This window comes from Lepidochelys kempii, chromosome 2, assembly GCF_965140265.1.
Source record: "Lepidochelys kempii isolate rLepKem1 chromosome 2, rLepKem1.hap2, whole genome shotgun sequence".
Lineage (NCBI taxonomy): Eukaryota > Metazoa > Chordata > Testudines > Cheloniidae > Lepidochelys > Lepidochelys kempii.
In genome coordinates, this window is record NC_133257.1 from 196,458,755 (window position 1) to 196,480,173 (window position 21,419).

General features: G+C 44.7%; 1 protein-coding gene across 9 annotated transcripts in view; it reads right to left on the reverse strand.

The window, feature by feature from the left end:
- RBMS3 (RNA binding motif single stranded interacting protein 3) overlaps positions 1-21,419 on the reverse strand; it is a 919,857-nt gene that overhangs the window by 380,820 nt on the left and 517,618 nt on the right. The gene's annotated exons all lie outside the window — the stretch shown is intronic.

Consider the following 21,419-nt stretch of genomic DNA (forward strand, 5'->3'; position numbering starts at 1 on the left):
AATTTTCCTGATATCTGCTGGGAGAGCAATACAGCGGTGCATAGACAATCCAGGAAGTTTTTGGAAAGCGTAGGGGACAATTTCCTGGCGCAAGTGCTAGAGGAGCCAACTAGGGGGGGCGCTTTTCTTGACCTGCTGCTCACAAACCGGGTAGAATTAGTGGGGGAAGCAAAAGTGGGTGGGAATCTGGGAGGCAGTGACCATGAGTTGGTTGAGTTCAGGATCCTGACGCAGGGAAGAAAGGTAAGCAGCAGGATACGGACCCTGGACTTCAGGAAATCAGACTTCGATTCCCTCAGGGAACGGATGGCCAGGATCCCCTGGGGGACTAACTTGAAGGGGAAAGGAGTCCAGGAGAGCTGGCTGTATTTCAAGGAATCCCTGTTGAGGTTACAGGGACAAACCATCCCGTTGAGTCGAAAGAATAGTAAATATGGTAGGCAACCAGCTTGGCTTAATGGTGAAATCCTAGCGGATCTTAAACATAAAAAAGAAGCTTACAAGAAGTGGAAGGTTGGACATATGACCAGGGAAGAGTATAAAAATATTGCTCGGGCATGTAGGAATGTTATCAGGAGGGCCAAATCGCACCTGGAGCTGCAGCTAGCCGGAGATGTCAAGAGTAACAAGAAGGGTTTCTTCAGGTATGTTGGCAACAAGAAGAAAGCCAAGGAATGTGTGGGCCCCTTACTGAATGAGGGAGGCAACCTAGTGACAGAGGATGTGGAAAAAGCTAATGTACTCAATGCTTTTTTTGCCTCTGTTTTCACTAACAAGGTCAGCTCCCAGACTGCTGCGCTGGGCATCACAAAATGGGGAAGAGATGGCCAGCCCTCTGTGGAGATAGAGGTGGTTAGGGACTATTTAGAAAAGCTGGACGTGCACAAGTCCATGGGGCCAGACGAGTTGCATCCGAGAGTGCTGAAGGAATTGGCGGCTGTGATTGCAGAGCCATTGGCCATTATCTTTGAAAACTCGTGGCGAACCGGGGAAGTCCCGGATGACTGGAAAAAGGCTAATGTAGTGCCAATCTTTAAAAAAGGGAAGAAGGAGGATCCTGGGAACTACAGGCCAGTCAGCCTCACTTCAGTCCCTGGAAAAATCATGGAGCAGGTCCTCAAAGAATCAATCCTGAAGCACTTGCATGAGAGGAAAGTGATCAGGAACAGCCAGCATGGATTCACCAAGGGAATGTCATGCCTGACTAATCTAATTGCCTTTTATGATGAGATTACTGGTTCTGTGGATGAAGGGAAAGCAGTGGATGTATAGTTTCTTGACTTTAGCAAAGCTTTTGACACGGTCTCCCACAGTATTCTTGTCAGCAAGTTAAGGAAGTATGGGCTGGATGAATGCACTACAAGGTGGGTAGAAAGCTGGCTAGATTGTCGGGCTCAACGGGTAGTGATCAATGGCTCCATATCTAGTTGGCAGCCGGTATCAAGTGGAGTACCCCAAGGGTCGGTCCTGGGGCCGGTTTTGTTCAATATCTTCATAAATGATCTGGAGGATGGTGTGGATTGCACTCTCAGCAAATTTGCGGATGATACTAAACTGGGAGGAGTGGTAGATACGCTGGAGGGGAGGGATAGGATACAGAAAGACCTAGACAAATTGGAGGATTGGGCCAAAAGAAATCTGATGAGGTTCAATAAGGATAAGTGCAGGGTTCTGCACTTAGGACGGAAGAACCCAATGCACAGCTACAGACTAGGGACCGAATGGCTAGGCAGCAGTTCTGCGGAAAAGGACCTAGGGGTGACAGTGGACGAGAAGCTGGATATGAGTCAGCAGTGTGCCCTTGTTGCCAAGAAGGCCAATGGCATTTTGGGATGTATAAGTAGGGGCATAGCGAGCAGATCGAGGGACGTGATCGTTCCCCTCTATTCGACATTGGTGAGGCCTTATCTGGAGTACTGTGTCCAGTTTTGGGCCCCACACTTCAAGAAGGATGTGGATAAATTGGAGAGAGTCCAGCGAAGGGCAACAAAAATGATTAGGGGACTGGAACACATGAGTTATGAGCAGAGGCTGAGGGAGCTGGGATTGTTTAGCCTGCAGAAGAGAAGAATGAGGGGGGATTTGATAGCTGCTTTCAACTACCTGAAAGGGGGTTCCAAAGAGGATGGCTCTAGACTGTTCTCAATGGTAGCAGATGACAGAACGAGGAGTAATGGTCTCAAGTTGCAGTGGGGAAGGTTTAGATTGGATATTAGGAAAAACTTTTTCACTAAGAGGGTGGTGAAACACTGGAATGCGTTACCTAGGGAGGTGGTAGAATCTCCTTCCTTAGAAGTTTTTAAGGTCAGGCTTGACAAAGCCCTGGCTGGGATGATTTAACTGGGAATTGGTCCTGCTTTGAGCAGGGGGTTGGACTAGATGACCTTCTGGGGTCCCTTCCAACCCTGATATTCTATGATTCTATGATCATGGTCTCTAGGAGACAGTACATACAACAAGACATCAGTAGAGCTGGGCTCTATTCTCAGCTCTGTTGTTTGTGACCTCTCTGTGCCTTAGTTTCCCTTCTCTGTAAAATGGCTAGCAATTGCACTTAACAACATAGGTGGAGCACTTTGAGATCTATGGAGAAATAGCACTGTGAGTGGGTCACTCAGTGCTACAGCACCTCCCAGCCCCTCCAGCCAGGCCACCCCTTCAGTTCAGTCCCCTTCCAGGATAATCAAAGTCAAACTATAAATCAGAATAAATATCCAAACCAATAATTATTCTGCTCCTCTGGGATAGACGTCCTCTGCTATTTGCCTATTTCCAAGCCCTGAAGGGTTCTATAAAAAAACTGTTTCTCCCCCCTGCCTCTACTCCCCAAGGGCTCTGGCAGCTTCCCTCAGGGATCTCCCTATTTCTTACAGGGTCTACCTCTGGGCCTCCCACAGGAGCTTGACTTGCTCCCTGTGGAGCTCTCCAGCCTTCACCAGGCCTTCACCAGGCCCTTCCCAGAGAAAGGAAACCCCTCTATTCCTCTCTCTGAGTCTTCTCCCTCTCTCGGTAGTTCTCCCTCACACTTCCACAGCTGGGATCAGATCACTGTTGTAATGGAGTCCATATCAAGATCAGCTGGGGGTTAAATTGCTAAGTCACAGGCCAGGCTGAGCCTAATGTCTCTTAAAGGGCCAGCCACCTTGTGGCAAGTATTATTATAATGAAGGCTATAAGAAAGTCGTGATTTTGTTTGGTTCAAAAGTTGCAGCCACGGTTTGTTGAAGTTGCAATTTTGTTGTGGGGCCAAATTTGAGTATGCCGGGTCACAATGCCATTCAAATTGGAGGCAGCTATACAAAGTTTTGGTGTGTGTGTATCAAAAGTTGTAGTTTCCACAACAAAACTGTTGCCTGTGAATTTCTTATACTCTTAATTATAATTAAGTTAGTTAGTGACCTTGGAAGTACGGTAAATGGCTCCAGAGCATATGTTCACATGTATGTTAATGTGAGTGTTTGGGTTACTACAGTACTCTTGTTGAACAGAAGTTCCTGGAATAAATGACTGGTCATCTGAGAAGACTACTGTTGTTGCTGCATCCTAATTTCAGTTAATAAAAGACATACAACCCAGCTATCCCCACTATAAAACAAGAAGGATTCCTGAAAAGGGATTGCAATCTAAGAAAACCCACAGAGGTAATGGGGTTGTTTGTTTGCAGAAGAGCATGCAGTGTCAAGTACTGATTTTGTTGCAAAGTGAACCTGTACTGAATTGCATTTCTCAAGATCTTGCTCTCATCTCAAGACCAAAAGTTAACAAAAGCATTACACTGCAGAGACCACAATAGGATGAACAGTGCATGCTTAATGACTGACAAGTCAGTCGTCCGTGTGAAAAAAATAAGAGTTAATAGTCATAGCATTATCAGGAAATTTGAGGCTTTAAACTGGAAGCAATTTGTTCAATGGCTATTTTGACCATACCATTTCCTAATCTTAGTTCCCATAAAGTTTGGCTGGGAGCCAGTTGGAATGGTTCGTTTCAGCTGCACAGACATCTTCCACAGAGGAAATAAAAGAATTTTAAACCCTGGAGTCATTTCCTTGGGTTCGCGGCTCATTCAGGAAAAATGTCCTTTTGGTCAATGATATCTCCAACTTAATTCCTGCAGCATGACTTTGATAAAAAGGCTTTGTGGGAAACTTTTTCTGAAGGACTGGAATTGTTCCCTATAAGCTCCTTGCCAGTTACTCTAAAATATGTCTTTTCATTTCAGATTCTTATGAAAACTAAAGATCCTCAATACTATGACATTAACCTGAGACACATAAGGGGCAAAGATCTAGAAAGCCCTTACTCACACTAGTAGTCCTCTTAAAATGAAGAGAGCTGCTCATGCAATTAAAGGTTTAGAAAATTGGGCCTCCAAGTGATCAGGTACTGGCACACGTATTGTGTCTGTATAATATTTTAATGCGTCTTCAAACCGTTAAGTTTCCAACCAAAATGGGTAATTACATACACATCTATTCACATGAACAATTACCTAGTTTTGGGCAAGCAAAGGGACACATGCATAGTTGGCAGGAGCAGCTCACCAATATTTGAAAATTTGGCTCCAAATATGGAGAGTGATCCAAAAGGATATAATAAAGAATGTTTAAAACAAACCAGACAAGATTAATGCTATGTTAGGATGTCTTCAAATGAGCACTAGATCCAAAACTCCAGCCTCCCATTTGAAAATGTAGCAGAAGAGTTTTACTGAAATAATGGAGACAGTATTTCGGATATGATATGATACTCTAAGTGTTAATGGTCAAAGTCATTTGACTTGAGGCAGTCCTGGACCACTACCTGTATGTGGTTACAGAGGAGGAAAGAAGCAGTAAAGCGTCTCAAACATATCTTCAAGCTAAGGACTGTGATATTTCTGAAAACACTGCAATAAAAAATGCCAAAGCATATGGCTTGATAGATTTGGTGCATTCACACGCCCTATGATCTGAAATATTAGATGTTCTTTGTCCTAGCATCATGAACTCTGGAGCAACAGGAAGTTTCAATTTCAGAGTTCCCCATCTGAAATATGTTTTGTGAAGGAGATTGAAATTAGTTAGGGTCCAATTCAGCATGATGCTTCAACACATACTTAATTCTAAACTTAAGTGCCTGGCTGAATCAGAGCCAATGTCCTTAATGTAACCTTTTATTTACTAAGATGAGGGCAGAATAAAGTATATATACAAAATGGAAAACATTCATGATTTTGGCTACACTGACAACTTGGAATATCAATCATGAGTTTTTAAGTTATTTATTCCTGGAATTAATTCATGTAGTTCAATATAACATTTTAATTATTAATTATGAGTGAAGGTGGATCTCTCCAAATTATCATTCAATTATAAATATTAAAAAATATATTTTCTCAAGGGCTGACAATTCTCTCATAGCTGTGACCCAATCTGCTACATGAGATGGAGCAATATGTCACCTTTTAATAAATTACTACTTGAAAAAAAGACTGATACCTAAATCACAAGCTAGTTGATCCTAGCTGCAAGATTCTTACACAAGGAAACTATCTGTGTTCAAATTAAAAGCCTTATTCTTTCACCGTATCTTTGTGTCATGGCTAACTAGCAACTAGAGCTGCAATCTATCACACACTTATCTACTAGAGGAAAGATAAGCTATAAAAATAGGACATCAGTTTCATCTTGTTAAGGCATTCTGGAAGCTATCTGACTAAAAAATAAGGACGTAGACCTATTAAATACTTTATTTTGCACATCTTTTGACTCCAAAGTTTTCTTTGTTTATACCCTTATTTACCATGATAAACTAATGATTCAGTGACACTGATGCAACATAAGAAATTAAAAGCTTATGTGAAGTTTAAAAAATAGCTAATGTTTCTGTGGATAAAATGGAAGAGCACTGGAATTATAACATGTAACATTTTTTAGTTATATGTAAATTCAAACCAAATGTTAACTGGAAAGTTTCTCCCTTTTACATTCCACTCTTCTCTCTCTAAGGAATGCCAAACCCAGGAGCAGCATGTCAGTAAAAAGGCGTCTGCACAGGAACAGAAACAAAATTTCTGGTTTCACTTAGTCCTATGGGCACATGTGCTTTCATTCTCCTCTTAAACACAATGGGAACATTGGGCTTTAAAGTCATAATCTGAAAATCCCATTTTCTTATGAGTTTTATTAATATGAGGTTGTTGTATCAGGAGTCTAACTGAGCTCAATAAAGACGACTTGGGTTTATTGGAGAGAAACACATCCCTGGAAAATCTGAACTCCTGAGCTACAGGTGAGGTTGCACAGGAACTTTGTGGGCTGTGGGCGTAGAGGCCTGCGGTAACAAGGGTGGTACAGGCAGTTCTGACATTTGCCGGGCTGCTGGTTGAGGTACCGAAGACACAGTAGATGCTGCACGAGGTACCGACTTCTTTGGATTAGTCCCTAGAGTCTTAACACCTCGGTCACTGGAGGCAATAGTACTGTTGGTACTGTGTGATTTTGAGGAACTCAAGAACTTCAATTTAGAGCTCTTGGTATTGAGATCTCTTGAAGCTTCGCTGGAAGTCTCTAAGGGACGCAAAGCCTCCAATAAGGCAGATCTCTTAGAATTATGTTCTTTCTGAGGAGATTTCATAATCTTCTTGGTAGAAGTCTTTCTCGTGTCACTTGCAGGTCTGATGAAGGCTGCTGGACACTATGGTCGGAGGCTACTATACCAGGGAGGTCTCCAGGCCTGGATCTGAAGCCGGTTGAACGGGGAGCCACTTATGACAAAATCTGCCTGATTTTGAGTTTGCAAAATTTGATCAAATTGGAGAAATTTTACAAACTTGGTCATGAAACTATTTTCCTCTTTGGACACTTGCAAAAAAACTCAGAAAGCTTCTCTTATGCAAAAAAAAAAAAAAAAAAAAAAAAAAGAGGGGCATGTGAATTCAGAAAATGTCGCTGGAGGAAGAGGAGATGGTTTCTAAACATTATACAGCTAGTGGATTAAACTCCCTGATTGGAATCCAGCTGTCCCACTTCCCATGTTCTAGTTTCACCTCTATCAATGACTAGGCTTAATCACATAGGGCTAGATTGTGACATTATGATCTAGCCCAAAGTAAAAAACGGTTACCTACCTTTTCGTAACTGTTGTTCTTCAAGATGTGTTGCTTATGTCCATTCCATTCTAGGTGTACACCCACGTCCGCAGTTGTTGGAGATTTTTGCCTTAGCAGTATTCGTAGGGCCGGCTGTGGAGCCCCCTTGAGTGCTGCACTCATGCATCAGTATATCAGGTGCCACCGGCCACATGCCCTCTCAGTTCCTTCTTGCTGGCAATTCCAACAGAGGGGCAGGAGGGCGAGTAACGGAATGGACATGAGCAACACATGTCGAAGAACAACAGTTACGAAAAGGTAGGTAACAGGTTTTTCTTCTCTGAGTGCTTGCTCATGTCGATTCCATTCTAGGTGACCCACAAGAGTGTCCATAGAGGTGAGCTCGAAGTTCATGGTCTTGCAGCACTGCTCTGCCAAAGCCAGCGTTGTCTCGAGCTTGCTGGGTAAGCGCATAATGAGACACAAACATGTGGACAGATAACCAGGTAGTGGCCCTACAGATCTCTTGTGCTCTAGTCGAGTGAGCAGTCATGATTGCCAGCAGAGGCACCTTCTCCAGCTCATAGCACTAGCGGATGCAAGCCATGATCTGGGACGAAATCCTCTGAGCAGACACTGGGTAACCTTTCATTCTGTCTGCCACCGCAACGAATAACTTCGTTGACTTATGAAATGGCTTTGTTCTATCTATGTAGAATGCCAGCACCCTCCTGACACCCAGGGTGTGTAGCCCGCACTCCTCATCTGATGTATGAGACTTTGGAAAAAAGACAGGTAAGTATATGTCCTGGCCAGTATGAAACTGGGAAATGACCTTGGGCAGAAACGCTGGATGCAGTTGCAACTGTACCTTATCCTTATAGAAGACCGCGTATATGGCGGTTCTGAAGTAAGCGCCCTGATTTTGGACAACCTGAGGGCCGACATTATCACAATCAAGAACGAAGTAGGAGCAAGCAGGAAGCCAGAGGCTCGAGGGGAGGCCCCATGAGCCTCGACAGCACAAGATTCAGGTCCCAGGGAGGGATGGGATGCCGGATGCGTGGGTAGAGATGCTCCAGACTTTTCAAAAACCAAGCCATCATGTCATGAGTGAAGACTGACCTGCCTTAGAATGGAAAGTGGAAAGCTGAGATCGTGACCAGGTGGACCTTAATTGATGACAGGGACAAACTTTGGAGCTTGGGGTGCAGCAGATAATCCAGGATTTCCTGCAGCGAGGCCTGCTCGGCTCAGATACACCGTTCCGAGGCCCAGCACGTGAACCTTTTCCATTTGACCAGGTAAGTCTCTTTGATGGAGGGTTTCCTACTACCCAGCAACACAGGTTCGGGTGCAGAAGGCTGCCATGGTTCTGGGACAGCAGATCTGGCCAGAGGAGCAGCTGCAGCAGGGCAGCTACCGAAAGGTCCAGCAACATGCCGAACCAGTGCTGGCAAGGCCATGTGAGGGCTATTAGGATAATCTTTGCCCTATGCTGCTTGATCTTCCCAAGGACCCTATAAATTAACAGCCCTGGCGGAAAGGCATACTTCAGCGCCCCTGACCACGGGATGAGAATGGCATCTGATGTGGGGCCCTGTCCATCCCCTGGATCCAACACAACACGTGGCACATCCTGTTCTGCCTGGACGCAAACAGGTCCACCTGGGGAGTCCCCCACCTCTGGAAGATACGTCGCTCCATCTGGAGATGGTCAGCACACTTGTGGCAAGACGAGAAGGTCCTGCTGAACTGATCCGCTAAGATTTTCCTGGTTCTGGGCAGGTGTGCGGCAATCAGATAAATGGCATGCTGCACACAAAAATCCCTAAGGTGAAGAGCTTCTTGACAAAGGGCCAATGACCTGACTCCACCCTACCTATTGATGTAATACATTGTGCCGATATTGTACGTCAGGATCTGCACCACCTTGCCCTTAAGGTGGGGCAAGAAAGCCTGGCAGGCCAGGCGAACAGGTCTGAGCTCCCTGATATTGACCTGGAGGGCCAGGTTGTCCCACAACCAGCAGCCCTGGGTGCTTAGGTCACCCAGGTGGGCTCTCCAGCCCATGTCTGAAGCATTGGAGACCAGGGTCAGTGCTGGGGATGGGGTTGCGAAGTTGAACTCCCTCCAACACCTGGGGTCTAACTACCCATCCAGGTATTACCAGATGTGATCCAGCACCCTGACTACCAGATCTAGGTCATGCCTGTTGGGGACGTAGACCGAAGCCAGCCACACTTGCAGATGACAGAGATGGATCTGGGCATCACTGACCACGTATGTACACCCGGCCATGTAGCCCAACAACCGTATGCAGGTATGAGCTGTGATGAGTGAGTGGCTCTTTAGATGGGAGATCAGGACCGACATTGCCTGAAAACATTCTTCCAGAAGGAAGGCTCTGGCTTGCATGGAGTCGAGAACTGCCCCAATGAACTCTATTTGCTGGACTGGCATTAAGGTGGATTTTTTCTCATTTATTAACGGGCCCAGGTTGTGGCAGATGGAACACACCATATCGAGGCTCCTCTGCACTTGCTCCTGAGACCTGCCCTAGATGAGCCAGTCATTAAGCTATGGGAAGACCTGGACTCCTTGACATCTCAGGTAAGCAGCCACTGGTGCCATACACTTTGTGAACACCCTTGGGGCCAAAGAGAGGCCAAAGAGCAGTGCCATGAATTGAAAATGGCGCCCATCCACTATGAAACGGAGGCAACGTCTGTGACCTTGGAATATGGAAATAAGTGTCCTTCAAGTCGAGGGTGGAGTACCAGTCTCCCGGATCCAGGGAGGGGATGATGGAGGCCAGGGAGACCATGCAAAACTTCAACTTTCTGAGAGACTTGTGAGGCGACGCAGGTCCAGAATGTGTCTGAGGTCCCCTTTTGCTTTTTGGATTAGGAAGTAGCAGGAACAGAACCCTTTTTCCTTCATGTCTTGAGGGACCTCCTTCACCAAACCCAGGTGCAGGAGACTCTCAACCTGTTGAATGAGGAGTTGCTCGTGATAAGAGTCCAAGTCCCTGAGAGGGACAGGGAAGAGGGAGTTGATAGGGAGGGGCATCCGAAAATTTAAGGGTATAGCCTTGAGATACTATGCCCAGTACCCAGTGGTCCAAGGTGACCCATGACCAGGCCGAACGGTAGAGATGAAGGCAGTCGAAGAAAGAACAAGGTGGATCCAGGGAACTAACTGGGGCACCACTCTCAAGCACACTTTCAAAATGAGCTCTTCCGTTCCCCAGGATACTTTGCCGGATCGGGCTGCACAGGGGAGCAGAAGGAGGAAAGGTGGTGACAATTAAAGCTTGTGTCTCTATCCTTTCTCCTTGCACACCCCGACGAGGCTGCCAAGGCCTTAGTGACGGGGGTGGCTGGAAGTGCTTCCATGCAGACTGCAACATATGCATGCCCAGTGAGCGAAGGGTGGCTGGAGTGTCCTTTAACCCATGCAGCCTCACATCCATCTACTCCAAAAAGAGTCAATTCCCATCGAATGAGAGGTTCTGGATTGAGGTCTGCATCTCTTGGGAGAGGCCAGCAGTCTGAACCAGGAGCTGTACCTCATGACCATCGTTGGCGTGTCTACCCTAGCTGCCGAGTCCACCACGTCCCACGCCATTTGGAGGGAGCACTTAGCTGCCACGATACCCTCCTCCACCAGGTGTCCAAATTCCTGGGCCAAACCCTGCGGGAGGGACTCCTTAAACTTACGGAGGAAGTCCCATAAGTTAAAATTGTACCTGCCCAAGGGCCAGGTGGTTCGCCACCTGGAATTGCAGGCCAGCTGTCAAATAATATTTTTCTCCCAAAAAGGCAGAGTCTTTTGGCCTCTTTATTTTTGGGAGTTGAACTGGTGTGCCCCTGCTTCTCCTTCTCGTTGGTCACATAGACAACCAGTGAACCCATAGGCGGGTGGGTATAAAGGTACTCAAACCCTTTGGCCAGGACGAAGTACTTCTTTTTGGACCTTTTGAAGGTGGTAGGGATGGATGACAGGGTTTGCCAGAGGGTCTTGGGCAATTTTCAGTATCCCGTCATGCAATGGTAGTGCAACACGGGCAGGGGTAGAGGATGACAGCACACTGAACAAAGTGACTGCCTCCTTGGCCATTTCCTCCACCTCTAGGCCCAAGTTCACAGCCACCCATTGAAGCAGGGCATGGTGTTCTTTAAAATCGTCTGGCGGCTGACCCTCAAAGGTCCCGCGACTGCCTTGTCTGGGGATGAGGATTATGACTGTACTGCTGGGAGAGGCCCCAGGGCATTATCCCCCATGGGGAATGGGGGGGGGTTGGTGTGGGTGCTGTCTCCTCTACCCCGACCTCTGAGTGCGTTTCATGCACTGAGCCTGGTGCTTTTGGTACCGTCGGCTATTGCTCTGAGGTAGCAGAAGATGAGAGCTGAGAAGGGGGCATCAGCAGCATGACCCATGCACTCCAATAAAGCCATTGCACTGGCCACTGACCATGCTGCCAAGGCAGCGCTGTAGACATCAACGCAACCTCAGGTGCCCAACTGAACCCGTGGAATCTTGGCGAAGGGCTAAACTGCCCTTCCATGCTGGAGGAATCCCCTTCTGGTGACCACCTGTGTCAGCCTGCTGACTGTCGCCGCCGGAGACCAGTGCTTGGAGTGGGAGGATTGGTGCTGGTATCAAGGGGACTGGTGCTGGCGCCGGGGGGACCAGAATTGCAACAGTGCAGGCGACGAAGATCTGTACCAAGAGGACAACCGGCAGGAGGGCGAACGGTGCTGGTGGTATGGAGACCGGCGCTGCCCCCTAAGTGATCCACATTGAGATGGCAGGGACCTTGAACATGGTGCCAATGACCGAAAGCGAGCCCCTGGGCTCCAGGATCTGGGCTGCGATGCCGGAGATCTGCAGCGCAGAGGCAAAGAATACTTCCTTGGCTTTGGGGATCGGTGGCGCTCCAGTGCTCCTAAAGGGTCTTAGCGGCTGGCTTGCCCTCGTAGGGAGCCTTTGCTGCTTCCTGTGGTGCCAGCAGAGCCTCTGCTCTCTCAGAGCTGGGGGAGCTTGGGAAGGCGTTGATGCCGCCACAAGTTTGGGTCCCACACCACTCCCAGGAGTCAGTGGTGGATCCTTGAAGGAGCTAAGGGCCCCAACTGGGGAGGCACATCCACCTGGCTCCAAAGTGGTCGGGTGGACCAAACTGGGTCCTTTGCCCAATTCCCCATGGCCTTTCTTGCCCAGTACCAGAGAGCCACGCTTCTTTGTTTTCTTTTGGGCACCAGTGCCCAGGAGCGGTGCTGGGCAAAGCCCTGTGCCTGGGGTGTGCTGCATACCGACGACAAAGTACTAGGAGTTGAGTCTTGGCGGGACTGCTCAGAAAACAGATGAAGGGCAGCCCCTAAATGAGGAAAGCCCACAAACGAATATCCCACACTTTCTGAGCCCTGGGTCGAAAATTTTTAAAAATATGACACTTGTCCTTCACATGTGATTCACCCAAGCACTTCGGGCAGCTGCTGTGGGGGTCACTTACAGGCATAGACCTGTTACAGTCCGCATAGGTCTTAAACCCCAGAGACCGGGGCATGCCCCCACTGGGACTCTAACTTCTAACTACACTTAACAACTACTTAACACTAATTAGTATGAACAGCTATTTACAAGGCCCTAAGGCTCGAATTCAGAAGAGATGAAACCCCTAGTCCTTGCTTCAATATTACTTCACCCACCAATTTTCATTCTGTAGTTAACAAAGCTGAATCATGAGCATGAAATCCCTTTCAGTTTAGATTTAGAGTTGATTTAGCTTGAGAAGGTGACCCAAGCATAACAAAGGCTCAGAAATGAGAAGGCAAACAAAAAGAATTCAAAACATATTATATAAAAAAACCACACACCTCAGAATTTTTAAGTCACACCAGGCCTATGCACCACTTAAATGCCACCGAAACAACACAATAAGGCTTAAGTGGGCCTTAAGCAATGCATACACATCACATGGGCCCTCTGCAGAAGGGTGAATTTCACCCACTGCATAATGGCAAAGCAGGTGGCAAGCTGTGACTAACGCTGATTGTGCTAAAATGTGCTTGCTTTACTGTCAACTCATCCTCCACCTCTCCCTAAATTTGATTCTTCAACTCATTATATCCTGTTATAATCTAGGCCCCAATCCCGCAAAGATTTGTGTGTGTGTGTGCTTAACTTGATGCACTGTGAGTAGTCCCATTCAAGTCAGTGGCATGACTCATAGTGCATCAAGTTAAGCATGCACACCAGTTTTTTGATAATTGAGGCCCCAGACTGTAAGCACTTTTGAGGAGGGCTGTCTTTTACTAATGTTTGTTCTGGGTTTAGCACAACTGGCCCTTATCGCTATTAATACATGAGAGTATTAACACTGTTTACCTCTTTGTACTGGCTGAGCTGATGGAGTGGTTCTTTTGCTCCCGGCATAGAGATGTAAGTTTTTGCTGCCAAAGGTTACGGTTTTTTTCCCTCATTCCCCATATACATCCTCAGGCAGTTATATGCAGTTATCAAAAAATGGCCATGTCATCTCTGAGCATGAAGCCCCAAACAGTTAGAGTACACCAGTTCTAATTAAAATGGTGGCCTGGATGGAATGCCTATTAGTGCTTTACTTTCTGTTTATTACCCACTGAGAAAGAGAACAGTTATTTAATTCACTTGACTAAAATAGCTCCAATGTTATAAACAAGTCAGGAAAATGTATTAATTGAAAAAAATGGAAAATGATTACTTTTCTGATTGTCGGAATAGCATAAAAGTGAGATCGAGCTATTCTGTAATTAACTGATGCTGATTCAGGATGGTTCCCGTTGAGTAATTATAATTCAGTAAGCGTCTGTCAGTACAGTTTGTTAGCAAACTGTCACTTTATATCAAGCATGTACGGGGATTCTGGCACACATATAAACCATCTAATGAAATATATGTACCAGAGCAAAATAAACAGGACAAAGGTGGTGAAAGCAAGCTAAGTAGTAGAAATTGAGCAATGCTGACCATGGCCCCTTATGGAACAACAGGGTTCTGCTTCCACAGCATAACAGTATTTTGTTGCAGTTTTTAGAAACATCCAAAACCTTTGGAAGAAATGGGTTTAGGATAAGCAAATGAGCATTGATATTGGGAGGCATGACCTGCTTCAAGTAACCACAGATCAGATAAATAGGTTTTTATATAAGCCATGGTATCCAGCAACATGCCATGAGAAAGGATCATAACAGAAAGTCCAAGCTAAGCAAATTGATTCTGTGGGATGGGGAAAAAGCCATTGTAGTGTCAGAAGATTTTAACCCACCTCATCATGAACTAGTATTGAAAAAAATCCTCTTTAAGACTTCTGCTAACAGCCTATGGGACAAAGCAAATGTTTACAAATCACTCTTGAGACCAGAAGACATACAGAAAGATTACTCTTTGCCAAAACCTTTTTGAAATGAACACCAGGAGACTGACTGAGGGTTATATGGACCAGTGTATAAAATACGAACCAAAAATTGATTTTTAACATCTATGACAAGATGATAAATGATTGGTTTATTCACCAATGATTTGGGTTTACAAATTCTGGAACTGGTATTCAACAAATTAAAAAGCTGATGTAATCAAGGATAAAATTATACACCACAGCATACTTGAGCATCTTGGGGTCCTTATGGAAAACACTTTTTAGGTCATTTATCAGTTAATTTATGAAGGGATAATGACCCAGGAAATATTCTCCTAAACGGCAAAAAAATTATTTAAATAAGAGAGTCTGGAGAACTAATTAAGGCGGCGTTTCCTCTCTCTTGAAGACTTGACCTTAAACTGAATACACAAATTTGACAGGATTGACTTAAAACAGGACAGACTTTAAATACAGTCAAGAATTGTAATCTGGCATGAGCTGCAACAAATGAGAAGTAATACTTTCCAGACATGTTGGAGGGTGTCTCTCCATCAAAGTCTTTGCAATGGGATGAAAACAACCAATGCTGCCATCATGTAGGTACAGTAAGAAGTTCAGAACTATTCATGAAACCCATTTTAGTTCCATTAGCAATAACTTTGGAAGCGTTTATAAATGTACAAATATGAAACTGCCATCTCCAAGTTATCTGCAGTGTTGTAGTAGCTGTCTTGGTCCCAAGAGATGAGAGAGACAAGGTAGGTTAGGTAATATATTTTATTGGGCCAGCTTCTTTTTTTGGCCCAGCCCTGAAGAACAATTCTCAAAGCATGCACCTTCCACCAACAGATGTTGGTCCAATAAATGACATTACTCCACCTATCTCTTCTCTCTCATCTCCAAGTTAATTAACCCAGCTAGGGCATACTCAGTCAGATCCCATTTGCAAATCACCTAGGTTACTGTTAAATAGTCAAACTTGTGGAGTTGTATTAGGACGGGGTCATCAACAGGCAGCCCACAGGCCAAATCCGGACGGCCAGATGCTTTTGAATGGACCCTGAAATCTTTTTATTTACATATTATCATTATTTTCTTTGGAGTCTGCACCTTGACTATACCTTAACCAAGAAATCTGGACCTTGAACAAAAATAATTGACTATCCTGTATTAGGGTTTATGGGCCTACTTCAAAGCAAAGTGTAGTCAACAGAAAGACTGCCATTAACTTCAATGGGCATTTTTAAGGCCTTATATCACATAAATATTGCAGCCAGTATTGGGTAGTCAGGTCTTGAGCATCCACAGTGCGTAATGACACACATACATGTTCAGGGAGGATAAAGATAGACAGAGAATCTGATTTTCAGAGCTACCGAATACTAAAATCAAGGAGAGCTCAGCATGCTAAGATCGTTTGAAAAAGCAGACCAACAGTTTATTTATCTTGATACCAATTTGGTTCAAGGGCAATAGTAATAAAATATTGCCTTCAGCTTTGCACACTCTTGGGCTTCAAATAATATAGCTGGATGCCAGGAACTGTTTTCATTCAAGGAAAATATTTACCACTGTTTCATTTAGAGTAGACCAGTACGGTTTTCAGAGCTGCCAATTCTTGTGATTTAATTGCAAGTATTTGGTGTGTTTCTTAGAGATGAGGCACCCAGATTCATGTGATTACATGAATGAAACAAAGTTTCTATCCCCCATGGTTGGGAAGAAAAGCTTGAGAAGAGTGTACCCCCGAGGCTGAGAAATCAGAAGACAAATAAGAACCCAAAACGTATTATTTAACAAAAAAAACCCTCCTCATTTTTAAGCCAATCTGCATTTTTGGAGTTGACAGAACTGGGTTTTATAAAAAATAGTGTGTACAATATAAAATTTGTCATACGATACAAGGAAAACTATCAGTAATATGGTTGAACTTGGTTACACAGTTGATTAATACAGTGTCCTTCCAACTCTAGGACTTCTATCCTTTCTTGCCTAAAAAGCTTGGCACATCTCAGCATAATTTGCAGTCTCTGCTCAAGAGGCCTAAGACTGAGTAAGCAAGGGCTGCCACACGTGAGAACTGAGATGGAATGGCAGAGCTGTGCAGAGAAGCTTGCAGCATGCCTTCCAACGCTCATCCTCTAGCCAGCCCTGTCACACCCCTCACTTTCATGAAAACCCCAACATTAAAATGCTACATATCCCTACATTTTAACAACATGTAGATTCTTATCTCACTGATGGCATGGAACATTTTTTTTAAAAAAACTAGGACTATAAAATCATCACATTCATTATGACAGGTTTCAGAGTAGCAGCCGTGTTAGTCTGTGTTTGCAAAAAGAAAAGGAGTACTTGTGGCACCTTAGAGAGTAACAAATTTATTTGAGCATAAGCTTTCGTGAGCTACAGCTCACTTCGTCGGATGCATTCAGTGGAAAATACAGTGGGGAGATTTATATACATAGAGAACATGAAACAATGGGTCTTACCATACACACTGTAACGAGAGTGATCACTTAAGGTGAGCTATCACCAGCAGGAGAGCGGGGGGGGGGGGGGAGTGGGTCAAAGTGTGTGTTGTAAATGGCTTGTCTACTTTTTGTAAAGTCCAGCCACGAGGAACTTTGTGTGGAAGGTTGGTTTTTTATGAGAGTATCCAGTTTTCAGAGCTCATTCTTAATTTTTCCCTGTTTGCTCTAGAGGATGTTGATCAATTGGTTCCGCAGTTTCTTTGACAGCGTGGGGCACAAGCTGTCAGCATAGTCTGTGTGGTATGTAGATTGTAATGGATTTTTTACCTTTAGTCCTTTTGGTATGATGTCCATCTTTTGCATTTGGAAAGGAAGATGATGTCTGTCTGTATCTGTACGAGATTTTTCATGAAGTTTTTACAACACACACTTTGCTTCTCTACAAAAGAAAAAGGACACTAAACAATCTAAACTACTACATGCCACAAGGGGCCACAACAGTGGTTCCCTTAACCCACCCAGCAATATTGTTAATCTATCCAACTATACTCTTAGCCCAGCAGAAGAATCTGTCCTATCTCGGGGCCTCTCCTTCTGCCCCTCCACCCCCACGAGCATGATACAGTTCTCTGGGGACCTAGAATCCTATTTTTGACATCTCCGACTCAAGGAATATTTCCAACACACCTCTGAACAACTTACTAACCCACAGAGACCTTCCTACCAACACTACAAAAAGAAGGATTCTGGGTGGACTCCTCCTGAAGGTCGAAACAGCAGACTGGACTTCTACATAGAGTGCTTCCGCTGACGTGCACGGGCTGAAATTGTGGAAAAGCAGCATCACTTGCCCCATAACCTCAGCCATGCAGAACACAATGCCTTCCACAGCCTCAAAACAACCCTGACATCATAATCAAAAAGGCTGACAAAGGAGGTGTTGTCGTCCTCATGAATAGGTCGGAATATGAACAAGAGGCTGCTAGGCAGCTCTCCAACACCACTTTCTACAAACCATTACCCTCTGATCCCACTGAGGGTTACCAAAAGAAACTACACCATTTGCTCAAGAAACTCCCTGAAAAAGCACAAGAACAAATCCGCACAGACACACCCCTGGAACTCCGACCTGGGGTATTCTATCTGCTACCCAAGATCCATAAACCTGAAAATCCTGAACGCCTCATCATCTCAGGCATTGGCACCCCGACAGCAGGATTGTCTGGCTATGTAGACTCCCTCCTCAGGCCCTATGCTACCAGCACTCCCAGCTATCTTTGAGACATCACTGACTTCCTGAGGAAACTACAATCCATCGGTGATCTTCCTGAAAACACCATCCTGGTCACTATGGATGTAGAAGCCCTCTACACCAACATTCCACACAAAGATGGACTACAAGCCGTCAGGAACAGTAATGTCACGACAAACCTGGTGGCTGAACTTTGTGACTTTGTCCTCACACATAACAATTTCACATTTAGGGACAATGTATACCTTCAAATCAGCGGCACTGCTATGGGTACCCACATGGCCCCACAGTATGCCAACATTTTTATGGCTAACTTAGAACAACGCTTCCTCAGCTCTCATCCCCTAATGCCCCTACTCTACTTGTGCTACATTGATGACATCTTCGTCATCTGGACCCATGGAAAAGAAGCCCTTGAGGAATTCCACCATGATTTCAACCATTTCCATCCCACCATCAACCTCAGCCTGGACCAGTCCACACAAGAGATCCACTTCCTGGACACTATGGTGCTAATAAGCGATGGTCACATAAACACCACCCTATACCGGAAACCTACCGACCGCTATTCCTACCTACGTGCCTCCAGCTTTTATCCAGACCACACCACACGATCCATTGTCTACAGCCAAGCTCTACGATACATCCGCATTTGCTCCAACCCCTCCGACAGAGACAAACACCTACAAGATCTCTATCAAGTGTTCTTACAACTACAATACCCACTTGCTGAAGTGAAGAAACAGATTGACAGAGCCAGAAGAGTACCCAGAAGTCACCTACTACAGGACAGGCCCAACAAAGAAAATAACAGAACGTCACTAGCCATCACCTTCAGCCCCCAACTAAAACCTCTCCAATGCATCATCAAGGATCTACAACCTATCCTGAAGGATGACCCATCACTCTCACAGATCTTGGGAGACAGGACAGTCCTTGCTTACAGACAGCCCCCCAACCTGAAACAAATACTCACCAGCAACTACACACACCACACAACAGAACCACTAACCCAGGAACCTATCCTTGCAACAAAGCCCGATGCCAACTGTGTCCACATATCTATTCAGGGGACACCATCATAGGGCCTAATCACATCAGCCACACCATCAGAGTCTCATTCACCTGAACCTCTACCAATGTGATATATGCCATCATCTGCCAGCAATGCCCCTCTGCCATGTACATTGGCCAAACTGGACAGTCTCTACGTAAAAGAATAAATGGACACAAATCAGACGTTAAGAATTATAACAGTCAAAAACCAGTCGGAGAACACTTCAATCTCTTTGGTCACTCGATTACAGACCTAAAAGTGGCAATTCTTCAACAAAAAAACTTCAAAAACAGACTCCAACGAGAGACTGCTGAATTGGAATTAATTTGCAAACTGGATACAATTAACTTATGCTTGAATAGAGACTGGGAGTGGATGGGTCACTACACAAAGTAAAACTATTTTCCCATGTTCATTCCTCCCTCCCACCCCGCACTGTTCCTCAGACGTTCTTGTCAACTGCTGGAAATGGCCCACCTTGATTATCACTACAAAAGGTTCTGCCCCCCCCCCACCCTTTGCTGGTAATAACTCACCTTAAGTGATCACTCTCCTTACAGTGTGTATGGTAACACCCATTGTTTCATGTTCTCTATGTATATAAATCTCCCCACTGTATTTTCCACTGAATGCATCCGATGAAGTGAGCTGTAGCTCACGAAAGCTTATGCTCAGATAAATTTGTTAGTCTCTAAGGTGCCACAAGTGCTCCTTTTCTTTTTGCACATTCATTATGTATCCAGTAATCTAAAACAGGAGATTCTAATTTTTTATATAAGCATATGGTTTCAAAATTAAATAAATGTGTGTTACAAATTATTTCCTGTCCATGAGAGCCTTCCCCCCGCATTCATGCTCAGCATGCTCTCCCGGTGTGTGGAGTTTACAGTCAGCGAACAAGCACAGAACCACTTTGCTCGATTTTTTTTTCTTCTCTCTCTCTCTCTCTCAGAATGGCAGTTCTGAGAATCATAACTAACAGAGCACACTTATTTCAGTTTGTGCTATTCCCAATAAATAAAATGTATTGTCTAAAGAGCTGTCCACAGAGCTTAGATGCTTTCTTCACTAGAATATGATTTCACATGGGCCTGCTCCATGTTGCTATTCTGAGCCAAACTCCTTCACTTTAAATATGATAACACAATAATAATTAATAAATACAAAGCATAGCTACAGCAATACATATTTTCAAAGTGATGTAAGAGCATTAATCTTCAGAGTCCAGCTGTAAAATAGGTTACTGTCTCAGGTTTACAGATATACACAATATATTACATACATACCTATCCAGATGCTTCTAAGGGTGTGGTTACCAGCGCATCCAAGCACCTCGTTTACATTAGGTTTCGGTTCATGCGGGTACTTAAGCACATGAATAGTCCCACTTACTTAAATTTAAGACAAGACAAACCAATATCAGTACAGAGGTAGTTGGCATCACCATATCACTTCCTGCTCATTGCCTCTCTACTCTTGTAGCAGCCCTGTCGCTAGGGCAACAAGGTCACCCTTTTCTATACACAAAGAAAGATAAATTCATATACGAAAAGGCTCAGTGGGCTTTGAATCTTGGGCTCAATACAGAGGTAACTGGCTGTAGCTGAATGACCTGTGATATACAGGAGGGCAGACGAGATGTTCCCTTCTGACCTTAAACTTTAAGAAACCCTAATGAAAGCACGTTTGTAACCCAAACTTTTGCCTTTTAAATATGAATAAGTAGTATCTAGCAATAGGTTTCTGGAAAAGAAAGAAGTTTCAGTGAAGTAGGACAATTACTTATGAAGTCTCTGTGGTTTCCCTCATCAAGTTAGATAAATTTCCCTCCAAAAGACAAAACACTGCCACTCATTAAATCAAGGCAGTACTCCCTCTATTCTGTAAAATGAAGTCTGTAAGGTTGAAGTGTCTGTCTTCTAGAAGCTACTGCATTTCATGGTTTTTATTTCATAAAACTGAATGATCCTCATAGGTAGGAATTAAGACCTCTGGTCATTCTCCCATGGCTCATCTTTTAAGGTGCTGATGAAATGCCCAAGACAATGTGAGCTCCTGAGTAAACTAGGAAGTAAATCTGCATGCACACCATTAAAGAGTCTGCAAGGGCAGATGCAGATAACAGAAATTCATACATTAAGGAATGGGCTTGTATATTTGGC